We start from the raw sequence: 15,699 nt of genomic DNA, 5'->3' as shown, positions 1-15,699 counted from the left end.
CAGTCCAATTAGCACATTTACCATGGTGATATAGATCTTCTAGTGAGATAATCTGTTCCTTCAAAGCATGTGGCTCCTTATCTCTATTGGTGGAAGCTGTGATGCAGTCTTGATCCCTATTGGTGTAAGCTGTGATGCAGTCTTTATCTCTATTGGTGGAATCTGTGATGCAGTCCTAATCTCTATTGGTGGAAGCTGTGATGCAGTCCTGATCCCTGTTGGTGGAAGCTGTGATGCAGTCCTGATCCCTATTGGTGGAAGCTGTAATGCAGTCCTGAAGTTTAGCAGCTTGGAGATTCTCTGCTCATGTTTTAGACATGGAACTTTCTACTGCTTCTTTGATTTTTAGGTTTTCTTTATTGATATTTACAAGAAATTGCTTGACTAGGCCTGCTAGATTGTCCTATTATGTCTGCTGAGGTTCAAGTCTCTCGAGCGCGTAGCTCGATGGGATTTGGATTTTCTGAGGTGCAGCATGTCCATTAATTCAGGTTTGGACATGGCTTTATACGTCAGGCACAGATCGCCTCTGAGCAGGCGGTATGCCACTGAGTAGAGCTGGAGTTTCTTTAACCGGGCAGCATATGGCATCTGTTTGAGCTCTTTGATCCTCTTGGTGAGGTACTTTTGGGGTCTTTCCAGTTGCTGCAGGTGTCTGGTAAGGTACATCCCAAAACAGGCAATGTACTCAATTATGGGCCTGATGAGGGATGAGTAAAGAGGCACGATGACCTCCCCTGATCTAGATGTGAATCCCTTCATGATTAGGTGGGCTATATAAAATATTTTTCTAACCACTTTGGCCACGTGGTTGTCAAATGAGAGATTGCTATCAACTTGGGTCCCCAGGTCCCTAATTAATTTGTGGGCACTTTGTTTTTGCCAAAGGGGATGACTATACACTTTTTGGCGTTTAGCTTGAGGCCATGGCTCTGGCACCAGTTGTCTGTTTCTATGAGGCCCTTTTGGAGGATGCTTGTGTCGGCTGGAGTGTCGATTATGGCGCCCAGTTTGCAGTCATCTGCAAACTTGGTCAGCCACAGTCCTTCCATGTTGGCCTGAACCTCCGAGAAATATATACCGAACAAGAGAGGTCCCAGGACTGAGCCTTGTGGGACGCCACTTGTAACTGGTTTGGAGTCTAACATGGCTCCAGCAATTCTAACTATGTGGGTTTTGTCCTTGAGTCAGTTTGCAACCCATCTAGTGACATAGGGGTTTATATTTAAGCTGGTGAGTTTATCTATAATGCCCAAGTGGGGTATTGTATCGAAGACTTTTGCGAGGTCCAGGTAGGCTGTGTGGACCACCTTCCCCTTGTTAATGGCCTTGGTGATTGTTCCAAAAAAATCAACCAGGTTTAAGAGGCAGGATCTGCCCTTAAAGCCAAACTGGGTAGGATTCAGTTTCTGTAGGCCCTAAATATCTTTATTTATGAGGTCCATGTTGATCCTTTCCATAGCTTTGCAGACCAAGCTAGTCAGGCTTATGGGGTGATAGTTTCCAGGATCCGTTGAGGAACCACCTTTGTGGAAAGGGACCACTGTTGCTGTACGCCACTCTTTGGGTACATATCCTGTAGTAAGGCTGAGACTGAACAGTAGTTCTATGTTTGGGTTTAGCTCTTCTTGGAGTTCATGTAGGACGCAGCCCGGGACACCGTCTGGTCCCATTGATGCTGTGTTTTTTGCTTTGGAGAGGGCAGCTCTTACCTGAGCATCTGAGATGTCAGGGGGGGCAGCACTCTGCTGGGATAGATATTTGCCCTTTTGGTGTGAGGGGGAGTTTGTGCTTAACCTGTCAGCTAGGATGTTGGCAATGTCTGTGGGTTTGGTGTATTTTTTGTCATTTTGGACTAATTCTGAGCATACCTGGGAATTCCCACCCAGGTTCCTAACATAACTAAAGAAAGTCTTGTGATTATCCTTAGTGTCCTGTGCAATTTTTTTCTCGAAGCTGGCCTTAGACGATTTTATGAGTGCCCGTAGTTTTTTGCTAATACTGATCAGAGATGCCTTCCCTTTTTGGGATTTTGCTCTATCATGTAGTAGCTTCCTCCTTCTGTTGTATAGTTTGTTTATGGCTGGGGTCCACCAGACAGGATGTCTGCCTTTGGAGGACTGGGTCTTGGTTTTATTTGGGACTGCATGATCCATGCATTCCTGAAGGTGTTCATAGAATGCGTTTATAAAAGATTCTGTGGTCTGGGCCGTATTTTCCACAGGCCCGGGGGCTTTGAAGGATTCCACCTCAGTTTTGAGGAGTGTGAAATTTGCATTAAAGAATTTTTTCACTGTGGTTTTCAGGGCAGGGGGTGGAGTCGGGATGTGAATATCTAGTGAGATTAGTTTATGGTCTGATCTTGCCAATGAGGGATACATTTCTGGTCTGGAGCATAGAGTCTCCATGTTGGTGATGATCAGGTCCAGTATGTTTTCCCCTCTTGTGGGAGTGGTAATGAGTTGTTCGATAGCATTTGAGTTTATAAATTCTAGGAACCTTTGTGCTAGGGTGTTGGAGCAAGAGTAATGCTCCCAGTCTATGTTTGGGTAGTTGAAGTCACCCAATATAATGGTGTTTGGAGAGACCTTCATATTTTCCAGTGTTCTCAGGAAGGCCGAGTGGGGTTCCTGGGTCTGGGAGAGTGGTCTGTAGCAGGCTATAAACTGGAAGGCAGTTTTACCCACTGTTAGTTGCACATGGATAGTCTCTGATGCTTCATGCTGTGCCACCAACCTGGAGGTGTGGGTATCTTTGACGAATATTGATACTCCCCCCTCCTTTTGTGGTTCGGTCCAAGTTTTGGGGCCGAAAAGCATGGTATGAGGTATAACCTGGTAGTGCTGGGATGCTCTCAAGAGCCTTGAACCAAGTTTCTGTTACTGCACACATATCGATGTTCTCCATGCTAAGGAGAGTTTCGAGTTCGTGCATCTTGAGGTTTAGACTTCTGGCGTTGAGTAGCATTACTCTTAGTTTCTTATCCCTTGTGATACCTATGGAGGTGGGTTTGTCTTTTGAGCCTTGCCTAAAAAAGGCACTATGGGGGTAGCAAGAGCCTTTGCCAATATCCGAAAGCCCAGGGGTGACAGGTGCAAGCCGTCCCTAGCGAAGCATCGTGGCTTGTCGAGCATGTCATCCCAGGCTAACAGGCATTGGATCCCCTTTGAATGACACCAATACTTAAGCCAATTGTTGAAATTGATCATCTTGTCTTCATATTGTGGCATCATTCTTGGTGAAGGTAAGATGCTACTCAAGGTCAGGGTCATACCAGCATGGGCTACATGCTCAGAGAGCTCCTCTATGTCTCTTTTCATGTAGTCCAGGGAGGTACATCTCAGGTCATTCACACCAGCATGGACAATGACTGAGTCATATTTGTACTTGCCTTGGAGTGACCTGAGTGCTTGTGTTATGTGGCGGATCCTAGCACCCAACAGGCATCTCACCGTGACCTTCTCCTTATTCAGCCTGGTGAGCGGGACGTCAGTGTGCCTGATGATAGAGTCACCTATTACAAGTGTATCAGGTGTGTTGTTTAGCCTTAAGGGCTGTGACTGTTCGGCACACTGGCTTTGTGAGCTATGTGTTGCACGTGTTTTGTTTTTGGGTAGCGGTTGCTTGGGTGTCTGCTTTGCAGGTCTCTGCTGCTTAGGCAGATTTTTATTTAGAGCCTCTGAGTATGTTTTTGTGTGTTTATGTGTTTGGTTTGCTGTCGTGGTAGGTCTATGTGAGACTGGAATTGTAGTGAGTGTGGTTTCCTTCTCCTCCAGACTGGTTTCGCCAGTACTGAGTTGAGAGAGCTTAGCCTCCAGTATGGCTATATGGTTGCATCTCTCACATGTGTTGGAATTTGTTGGGAGGAGGAGAGGGTTGTCTGTGTACATGAGGCAGTTGTAACATTGCCTCAAGATTCCCAGATTCACCAGCTGGACCGGAGAAGTGATTGACAACTGACCTTTGGACATGCTAGAATAGTATTGGGGATTCTTTATAATTGAAAAAATAGGGCTAATGGGGAACAAGGTACTTAAGGGGAGTTTGTAAGTGTGTAGTGCTTTTAATTTTTTAGTGCTGACTTATATAATTGCTTTAGTGAGCAAGTGCCAGGTAACTTAAATGCAATGTGTTACATGTAACTTAAATGCAAAAATGACAAACAGTAACTTTCTTTCAAGTGAAACAAGGAAATAAGTACAGTAAGCAATGCAGATATCACTAGGGATCCACAGAAGCACTGAAAAGCTGCGTTTTAGGTGGAATTAGCATTTCAGGAAATAAAAAGCGAACAAACAACAAGCATACAAACAAAGCTAGATTCAGCATGCCTGGATCTAGTCTATGCTACAGCAAACAAGATGTACCAATTTCAGTAAAAAGCAGTTCAAATATGCAGGCACTATAAGCATTTAACCAGAAATTCCCAGCTCAGAAGGGCAGAGTCCAGCCTCTCCTCCCACAAGAGTGCAGACCACGAACCTTCTTAATGTAAAATAACTGGCCTGAAGCCCAAGTGCTTAAAACAGAACTAATACACTTTTAGAATAACAGACACTGAGCCCTCAATCAGCAGTTCCCAACTTAGAAGGATGTAAGCTACCTGTCCTGCCACCACAGTGCATGCCACAAACCTTCTTAATGTAAAACAACTGGCCTGAAGCCCAAGTGCTTAAACTAAAAGGCTTAGAGTGAGTTACACCAAGCAGTAATAAATACAATTGAGTACTTTTAAGATGACGCAAAGGCAAAATAAAGTAGGAAGAAACACAAATACAGTAAAAGCAAATGCATTTTTCTTTTTTTTAGAAAAGTGGCAAAAACAGTAGTAAAAACAATTCACATGCAGTGCAAGCTGGCACACTTGAGTATGTAGCAATATTTGTCCAAACACAGTTTGAAAAAATGTAATTAAATTAAAAATGACTAAAAGCAAGTGCAGAAAGGGTTTATTAGGTAGTATGTGGTAAAGAGGTGGGACTGGGGGAGTGTCCTAGATCAAATCTGCAGTGGGGCGGGCACTGCAAAAGCCACCAAATTTAAACTACAACCAAGAATGGGGTGGGGGGGCAGTTTCAACAGAGATGTGAGGAATCAGAGTGCAAATTATAAAACCAGAAAAATATATACTGATCTCTGTATATTTGCAGAACAGTAAGACAACAGATATCTAAGCAACAATTTGGCTCTATAATACAGAATAATACAGAAAAATATACCCAGCTCTATATATTTGCAGATAGTCTTGTAAGGCTGTTTCTCAACACACAGGTTCCACTTTAAAATGTTAAAAGAGGCAAAAGCAAAATAGGGTAATAAAGTAGGAAGAAACACAAATACAGTAAGGCAGATGAAGTGCAAAATTTTTTTTTTTTTTTTTTTTTTTTGAGATGGAGGAAACAGAGCAGATTAAGATACTATAGGGGATGCCCTTCCCAAGTGCTCTCTCTGTACACTGCAGAGGAGATAGGATTGGTAAGAGTATCCAAAACCAAAATATGATCTCACTGTACTCAGTTGAGTGAGCGAATGAGATGGGTCCAGGAAGAGTGTGCAAAAAGAGATTTACAGCAGGGGCAGGCAATTACAAAGCCACCCAAGATTAACACCACAACAAGAAACAGGGAGGGGGAGGGGGAGAACTACTGCAGAGATTCAGAGACACACAATATTTACTGAATGCAAGACACACAATATTTACTCACTCAAATCTTAAATAAGTGCAGAAAATATACTTAAATCAGCTTATGTCCAGTTGATGTATGCAGACAAGTCTCAGTAGCCAGCAACTCGATTTAATCATTTGTTTAATAGAAGGTTTTGTAAAAGATAAATGAACCTGTGGAAGAATATTTATAGACTTATTATGAAGAGGGAGGTTATTGCAGATAAGAGAGATGTAGTTACAAAATTCTGACTTGCCATGCCTTCTGTAGCTTCTCTATACCTCCAGCTACAATCCCGCCTTGGTTCTGGAGTTGTTTTGCTGCATGCAATGTGACTAGATTGGCTAGAGATGGGCAGCTGTTACAGTGAATATGTTTATGTGTAACAGTGAGCAGAAGTAATAAATCTGTCAGTGTTACAGTGTGCTTAGAACTGCATCATGTGGTTCCATGCTGTAATGGTTAGCACCTTGGTCTTTACCTCCACTGATCTGAGTTCAAATCTCAGTGGAACCTAGATAACCTGTGATTTCATTTGGCACAAAGATTTATAGCGAGGGGATATGATAACACTGACATACTGAAAAGCAAAGGATATGGCTATGCCAAAGACCAAAAGTGACTTGACAAATTACAAAACTAATACGTCTAATAAATTTGATAATTTAAATTTTGTTATTATATTTGATAACAACAGTTATTTCATTAGATGGTTGGTCCATAAATGCTTGTGGGTTTTGGAAACAAAGAAATAAATGAATTTTAACCAGCGTTATGTACTTTCACATATAGTAAGGGTAAAGCATCAGGATTTTTGAATTTTTTAAAGGAAGAATTTACACAAGAGGCCAATCAATGAATTTTTAATGGTATAATGCCTAAAGAAGTTATTGCGTGGTAATTATTACATTTACAAGCCTGTTATACAAACTAAATTGTTCACTTCTGCTAGCACTGAAATAATATTTATTAGGGCTTTAATAACCTGCAATAGTAAATGGATTATATATTTACCACATTGTTCATGTTCTGTTTGTTATATAAGGGAACGCTTCACAGATATTAAATCACCGGATGTGCAAACATTTTAGTGACATCAGATTGCAGAGTCCAATGATTTAAATAATCACAAAGAAAATAGCTGGAATCTTGGTGAAAAAATAGCAAACCACCAAAACCAGTAACTTCACCAAAATATGAAGCTGCCAACTCCAGAAAGGGAGTCCAAAATAAGATCATAGGAGATTACTAGGCTATCGACCCAGAGGTCATTTTAAGCTTAGCCGCTTCATCCCAAATAATACCACAAAAATGCTAGTCAATACCCAATATTGCATTTAGTGATGACTGACCATGTCCAGGAAGGTTGTGGGTGCTATTCCCAGTAAGAATTTATGATGCACCATCTGCCACTCATCCAAGTTCCTCTTGAATAGTGTCATAGAACTGCTGTGTTTCACATGAATTGGTAGTGTGTTGGTAGTGTGTTGCAAAGATGAGGCAGTCGCTGGGAGATAAATCTGTCCGTCCAGCATGTCCTATTTAAGTTGCAGGCCATATTTAGGTCAATGGAATGGGTAGCCTTAGTCCCATTTGATTTACTGATATGCAGCAAGTTCATTAGGTTTTGGGTCTTGGATTGCTCTGAGTGTAGTGACAGGGACTTTAGTCAGTCTGTGTAAGGCACAGGATGGAACCCCTTGTATAGGGCACAGGATGGAACCCCTTGTATAGGGCACAGGATTGAACCCCTTGTGTAGGGCACAGGATGGAACCCCTTGTGTAGGGCACAAGATGGAAACCCTTGTGTAAGGCACAGGATGGAACCCCTTGTGTAGGGCACAGGATGGAACCCCTTGTGTAGGGCACAGGATGGAACCCCTTGTGTAGGGCACAGGATGGAACCCCTTGTGTAAGGCACAGGATGGAACCCCTTGATTTTTTTTGTTGGAAACCTTTGAGGTCTCTCCAGTTGCTGCAGGTGCTTTGGATGGTACACACTGAACAGGGTGTTATACTCAATTATCAGCTGGATTAGTGCTGAGTATAGAGAGGTTATAACCTCCATGGTCATCAAAGTTAAGGTTGCAGTCAGCTTGTGATCCCAGGTCCCTTACCACTTCATGAGTATTTATGGTATTATTGTTGATTTGACAATTTAGGGTGTTATTGTTGTTGATTTGACAGTGTGAAGGGACATTGTTTATGCTGAAGGCATGATGATGCATTTCTTTGCATTCAGTTTGAGACTGTGACTAATACACCAATCACTGGCCTGTGTGGGACCCTCCTGAAGTATAGTGACATTGTTTGGGGATTCGATGATTATACCTAGCTTGCAGTCTTCTGCAAACTTGGTCAGCCACAAACCCTTAGTTTTAACCTGAACTTCTGAGACATATATACAAACAGTAGGGGGTCCAGCACTGATCCCTGTGGCACCTCGCTGGTAACAGGAATGCTGGTTGATGTGGAGTCACCCACTTGGATAGTGTGTGCCTGGTTTGTGAGGCAGTTGGCAACCCATCTTACAACAAAGGGGTGCACATTCAGCTTGCTACGTTTATCGGTAATGCCTGAATGTGGGATTGTGTCAAAAGCTTTTGCCAAGTTGAGGTATGTTGTGTGCACAGATTTTCTCTCATCAATGGCCCTCATCACATTTTCAAAGAAATCCACCAGATTTAACAGGAAAGATCTGTCCTTGACGAAGCTAAATTGGGTAGGATCCAGGATTTGGAGGTCACCTATGTCTTTATTTATGAGGTCCATAATGATACATTCCATGGCCTTACAGATGAGGCTGGTCAGGCTTATGGGTCTGTAATTCCCCTGTTCTGTTGCTAGGCTAACTTTGTGGAGGGAATAACTGTTGCTGTTCTCCATACCACAGGAACAAAGCCTGTGGTTAGGCTATGACTGAAAGGGGTACTTAATGGTGATGCTAGTTCATATTTTAGCCTGCTAATAAGACAGCCTGGGATGTCACCTGTTCTCATAGAGGTTGTGCTTTTTCCCTTGGACAAGGCTTTGAGGGTCTGCTTTTCAGATATGTAGGGTAGTGGGGGTTTGGGGGAAGGTTTGTGATAAGTTAGGAGGGGATAAGAGAGTGAACATTATACTAAACCTATCTACTAGCAGACTTGCTATCTCTGTGGCATGAGTGAGTGTGTGATACCATTGGTCAATAGTTCTGTACATGCTTAGGTCCTACCTTTTAGGCTGCCTAAGTAGCTGTAAAAGGCCTTATGGTTATCCTTGGCTGTACTTGCTAAGTTTCTCTCAAAGGAGCCCATAAAGGATTTGACAAGTTGTCTTATTTGCCTTTTGAGGCTGAGCAGGGTGCTTTTCCATTGCTGGGGCCTTGCCTTTGTTTTTTTGGACAGCTGCTTTTTGTGTTTATTGCAATGTTTGTTGATATTGGATGTCCACCATGGGCAGCTTGTGTTTACTTGGGGCTTTGGCTTTGATTCCTTCTGGTACAGCAAAGTCTATACACTTATGCAAGTGATTGCACAGGGCTTTAGTGTAAGCTTTGGCATAGTTACCACTTCCAGCTTGGGGTGGGGCTTGAAATGCATTTATATCTTCACCTGGGAGGGTATGTTTTGCCTTGGTGAATTTGTTTTGTCTGATTTCACCTTTTGTGAGTTCTGGTAGGGTTACCACCTGTCCCACTTTGCGAGGGACAGTCCCTCTTTGGGCAGTTGTGTCCTGACAAAAAAATTTAAAATTGGCAAATGTCCTGAGATTTTAGGACAAAATGATTTCCTATATTTTATGTAATAGTTGCATAAAACAGTTATTCTGTATCTAAAATACCTAAATGTTATAAGAAACAGAATAAACAACTAAAATGCTACAAGAATAAGCTTTTATTTAGGCAAAAAAGTTAAGTTCTAACCTTTGTACTGACCGTGGGTATGTGTCAGCCTGTAAAATCTGATGTTTGTACTAAAAATGCCCCACTTTGGACATTTGAAAAGGTGGCAGCCCTAAGTTCTGGTGTTAGTGTCAGCTCGAAGGTGTTTGTTCCTCTTTTCAGGGTATGAACAATTTGTTCAAGGGCATTGCAAAGTCAAGGAACCTTTGTGCTAGTGACCTGAGACTAGTGTAGGTTTCCCAGTTGATAGTGGGATAATTGGAATCCCCCAAAACCAGAGTGTTCTGTAAAATTTAGTTTGTCTCCAGTTTGGTCAAGTAGACTTCATGGGTGGCATGACCATGGAGGGGGATCTATAACTGGCTATGACTTGAATGGGGGTGTTACCCACCTAACCTGGACCTTGAGTAACTCCATGGAGCTGTCCAGTCTAACTAGAATGGAGGTGAATCTATCTCTAATATAGATAGAAACACTGCCTCCTTTGCTTCTCACACATTCAGTTTGCAGTCTAAAGGTATGGAAGGCATTGTAGCCTTGCAAGGCTGGGATGTTCTCTGAGGCCTTAAACCAGGTTTCTGTGACTGTTCAGAGATCTACATCTTCTAGTGATAGAGGTGCTTCCAGGGAGTGCAGTTTTTGGTTCAAGCTCCTAGCCTTTAGAAACATGACCCTTATTTTGTTCTGGCTGGCTAATTTCACATTGGTAATGTTATTTTGGAGATCTTGATTAAAAAAGAAACTATGGGTGAGACCAGAGCCTTTTCCAGCAGTTGAAAGCCAAGAGGTGCCAGGTGCAAACCGTCTGCGGCAAAGCAAAGAGGTTTGGCGACCATGGATTCCCAGGCTGACAGGAACTGTATACCCTTTGAATGACACCAAAAACTAAGCCAATTATTGAAATCAATCATTTTTGTTTATACTGCAGCATCATTGCAGGTGATGGTGGTATGCTGCTCAAAGCTAGGGACATACCTGCCTGGGACACATACTCTGAGAGCTCAACCAATTCTGCCTTTGTATAGTCCAGTGAGGTACATCTGAGGTCGTTCACACCAACATGAACTATGACAGAGTCATAATGGTAGTTGTTGATGGTAACATGAGTGCAAATGTGATCTGACAAATCCTAACACCTGACAGACAGCTGACCATGACTTTCTCCTTGTCCAACTTTTATTGCTCAAATAAAATCCACACAGTGAAGTAAACAGCGTTAAGCTTGTTTGAATAATGCTTAGCCTTTCGTCCAACATACAGTAACTTAGGACTTCATCAGAAAAAGTTAACATCTATAAAAACAGCTTTTTTTAATAGGTCTGTTCATCAATTAATTAAAGCAACTTGAGAAATAATGTATAAGATAATTAAATAATTAATACAAATTTAAAAACACATTGTATGGATCACAATAAAAGTGTCTAACTCTCATATTTAATAAATAATTTTCAAAATCTTTTAAAACCTTTTAAATTTTTTTAACCGTCTTTTCTTATAATTTTCTCTTATTTTTCTGCCAATATTTTTTTTAATTTGTACTAATTATTTAATGGCCTTTTAAATTACTTCTCAAATTGTTTTAATAAATTCATCAATGAACGGGCATATAAAAAACTGCTTGTATATGAAGTTCTAAGCGACTGTATGTTGGATGAAAAGCTAGGTATCATTCAAACAAGCTTAAAGTTGTTTCCTTCATTCGGTGAATTTTATTTGAGCAATAAAAGTTCTTATTTTTGATTCTGGTCTCCCTTTCTGGAATTGGCAGCCTCATATTTTAGGAGATTTATTGCATTTTTAGAGCTGAATGCTTTACTAAAATGTACTGTTGTGCATCCTAGTGCTACCTTTATGTTTAGGAGTATAAAAAGGCCGGCTGTTCATTTGATGGATAGGAGCTTATTACAAAATATACTGACTAAAAGATGCAGGTGCATTATGATATTACAGGCTTTTTTGTACTGCCGTAATGACAAATCTATGAATTTATATTTATGATTTTATAGTTAATTATTGCTACTTATGCAGTTGCTATTTTTTGTTAATCACTAGATGATAGTTACAGATGCTACCTATTTTAGTGATGCTCAATGCATGCACGAGTTAGGTTTAGCACAGATGTTTTATTATTAGTTTGATTTACTTAAAGTTCATTATGGATTATATAAATCATGAATTTTCTAACTCATTAATAATTAAGTTTCTGCTGAGTTGAAGTGATTTTTATTATATCTTGATGGTGGGTTTATATAAGCCATGTTTTATGATTTGTTATATTATGCACTGATGAAGATGTTCTACACAAAACAGAACTGGTTTACTGTGTTTTATCCACCACTTTTATGTCTTTTGTGGACTAAATAAATATTTTTTGGATTCATGATCATTTCTGGGCTGCTATAGAACCATTGAGGGTTGCAAGGTTTATATACAAAGTCAAATGGAATAAAAGATTCCAAGACAGGCAACATTCATCCTGTGGGAAATTTCCAGATGAACATAGAAAAAAAATATTTCTTTATTTTGCAGAACCATTCAGAATAGTGATGGATGCCTATATGAATGCTTTTGAAGTATTTTTGTAAGCTTAATCATATTTTAGGAATTTCCCCCTCTTTTGGTTTATCTGAACATATTGTCACTTACAATGGAACCCAAATTATATGAAAATAATGTTTTTTCATTTTGTAAAGCAAATTGGAATAATTTATCTTAGAAGAGCACAAAGCCACTTTATAAAAATGAGTCAACTGAAAAAAGGCTATACTGGAAACAAAGAATAAAATACTGCTTTTTGGTATAACAGTGCAGAAAAATTCCAAATTGCACTTATTCAGTAGACACGTTAGAACTAGACAATACTTGATGTAAATAAATGTGAGTATGACTGTCCAAATGGAAGCATGTTTGTAAAAGTTCCTGTATGACAGGCATAAGCTGGGCAGATCTTTCAATGAAGAAAAGTCAGTGCATCCTTTCTGGAATAGGCTCCTGGATCCACATGAAGCAGAGGTCCTCTCTGTCCCTAGTTAAGTGCAACTTGGACCATTGGAGGGGTAATCGGAAATTCACCCCTGGTCTGGCTCTTACGTATCTGATGGACAGAGGCAGTGAGTAAATCACCCCCTATAAATCAAATATACATCAAATTTGTGGGTCACAATTGGGTTGAACGGCTAGGCTTTTAAGGGTCGTAGTGGTCGTTGGCCTAGAATACACCGTTGAACTTCTGAACCTATGAACGTATACCACTAGTGGGCGTCCACAGTGGATGCCCGGAATTACTATGGGTAAAACAAGTTCCATTTCATATTCAAGTCCAAGGGACACATTTAAGGATTATCAACAGAAGATTATTTATTTACTTATTTGTTTATTTATATATTCACACTTTGATTGAGTTAGTTTTCCATGGATTATTTTCCGCCATAGCCCAGACCAGAATGGCAAACAACAGTACAATAAAGCATTGTAGTGCAATTCATACTGTAGTGCACTCGTCATCAGAGCATTCAGAACAGCAAAACAACATTTAGAACCATCCAAGTACTGACATTGCTGTACAGCAATGAGATAGTACATATGATTGTTATCAGAACATTTAAATACATTAGTAATATATTCAGCTGTCATCAGAACAACAACAGAGCAACAACATTCCGAACAGTCCAAGTAACAATGTAACATTACAATCAATGAAATAGTACACTCAGTAGTAATCAGAACCGAATCAAGAGTGTACATGACTGTAAATACATTTCATGCACACTATATTTAGCCACACAGTATGGTATATGCATGTGACTACAACAAAATATATCTCAACCATAAAATCAATAAATAAATAAATATAATCAATAAATAAATAAATACAACATGCTTCCATCTCACACCTACCCCATCTAACACCTAGAATAGGAAAATTGCCCCACACAAGGGAAATACAGATTGATACTACTGAGAGTGTTTAATATTGAACAGCAAAATTAAAATGGAGGTAATTTGGTGCATTAAATAATATACAGAGCGTTATTAAGGTGATCTCATACACTTATGTGTAAAAAGTGATGCATGAGTTTGCAGAAGGTTAATCAGTGCTGTTTGTACTTGGCAATAAAATTACTTCAGATGTATTCCTTCATCCCTATGCAAATATCTTTAAAGTACATAACACTGAGGCACAATGATGAATCCTGAGACAGATATAGAGAAATGCAAGCTGGACTTTGCTTTTTTATCCTGGAATTGGTTCAGGTTAAAGTTTTTTGTCTCCCTAGGAAGTCTAGCTGTGCTAGCTGACACTCTTTGTTATACAAGTTTTTATTTCCATGTGTCAGATTGTACCTTTGATCAAACATATTTGTTCATTCTTAATTTCAACCTAATCTTCAAACTTGGGTAATTTAAGGAGTAAATCTAGGAGAATCCTGCAAACTTTTATTAACTCTCACAACACCAGATTTTGAGCCTCTAACCTAGTACCCTATTCACATTTTAATTCCTTCACCAAAGCAAGAAATGGCCCACACACTCACCAGTTGGGGAGAGTCCTAGACCCTTTTTCATTTTCTTACTGATGTGAGAGCTCTATAAGTCTGATTCTTCCCATTCATAGCAGGCAGGCGACCATTTATTTGATGGGGCTCACTCCTCACTTAACATTCTCCAGACAGCAACCTGTGGTTTCTTAAGCTGATGCTATGAGGAGGCTTATTATGTAAGCCTGCACATGCCCAGGACCATTTTCATAGCTTATATAGGGCATGAATTACACCAGGCCAATCTTCTATAGTCCTGTTAGGGTAAATAACATAATGGACTATACCACCTACCTCCCCCCACAGGATGGGTGAACCAGTAATGGTCTTTCACTCCTATTATTGTCATCCAGCTCTTCCATAGCCCAAGTCAGTAGTTGAACTTGGGTCATCTAGTTTGCAGTCAAGGCTTTATCCCTCTACACCACCGTGGAGTGCAATTCATAATCATTTTTGAGGCTCAGCATAAATATTTCACAACGCAGAGTCTGCAGAGAGTTTCACATGTCTCTGGTATGAACAAATATAAACAACAGAGATTTGACATGTCCATCTGCATAGTTTACACTCTGGTGTAACAACATTATAATATCTCACAGTATCTGAGAAGCAGCATCTATTTTATATTAATGCACTGCATGTCGTACAATTTTATACATACAGACCATCTTCCAGAATGAAGCTGTTACAGTCCTAGTTTAAAAATGATGGGGAGGGGGGAGTACATCAATTACCATTCTTATAAATTTCTGGCATTAGTATTTCATTAATTTGCTGCAAAGAAGCTAGAAAAATGAAATTAAACTTATCAACAACTTGGTAATTCTGTGTACAAAGTTCTCTGGGACAATTTTCTGTGAATCCACCAGGAAAGTACATGACTCAGGTGCAGTAAATGTATTATCCTTTCCGTATTTAAATTACTGAACATGTGTACAGTTTGGTGCTATACAGGATTAACGGAGCAGATACCGGAGTCATCCATTAGAGGTAGTAAGTGTAACATGCCTGTGTTTTTTTGGATTACTAAATTGAATGTAAATCTGCAACACTGTTCAAATACCCAAAGGGTAAAAACATTTCTAAGTAGAGTAACACCATGTGGTCCCAAATGTGCAACATAGTTTGCTTATTTGAAACTTTAGTAGATACATAAACAGTTGTTTAATTTTAAGTGAAAATTGCACTGTTGTGTACCCATGAACAGTTGTGTATGAGAAGGATTGGATTGTTTGTCAGGAGACATGTCTGAAAGACAAATGACTATTAGAAAACAGGAAAATGAAGGAGTACATGACAAATGTAAGGAGTGTTTCACAGTTCACAGAAAACAGAGGTGGAGGACTGTAGTTAATTTAATCCGAGCACACCCAAGCACATTATTCTGAATGTGAATATCAGTTTACATCAAGTAGTCAGCTTTTAAAATTATTTATAATCAAAGGAACTCCTCCACTTGTCTTCTCAAGAAAATGTGGTTTATTCCACAAACAGGTCAGGGCTTTTGTCCCATAAAAACAAAAGCACATTAGTTCTGATAAAGTGTATTTGTTGTTACAGGACAAAAATGTTCAGCTGTTTTTGTAATAACACAAATTTTCATGAGAAGACA

The sequence above is a fragment of the Protopterus annectens genome, chromosome 3.part1 (genome assembly GCF_019279795.1).
Source record: "Protopterus annectens isolate FY-2018-M chromosome 3.part1, PAN1.0, whole genome shotgun sequence".
NCBI lineage: Eukaryota > Metazoa > Chordata > Ceratodontiformes > Protopteridae > Protopterus > Protopterus annectens.
Note: the sequence above shows the minus strand (reverse complement) of the source record.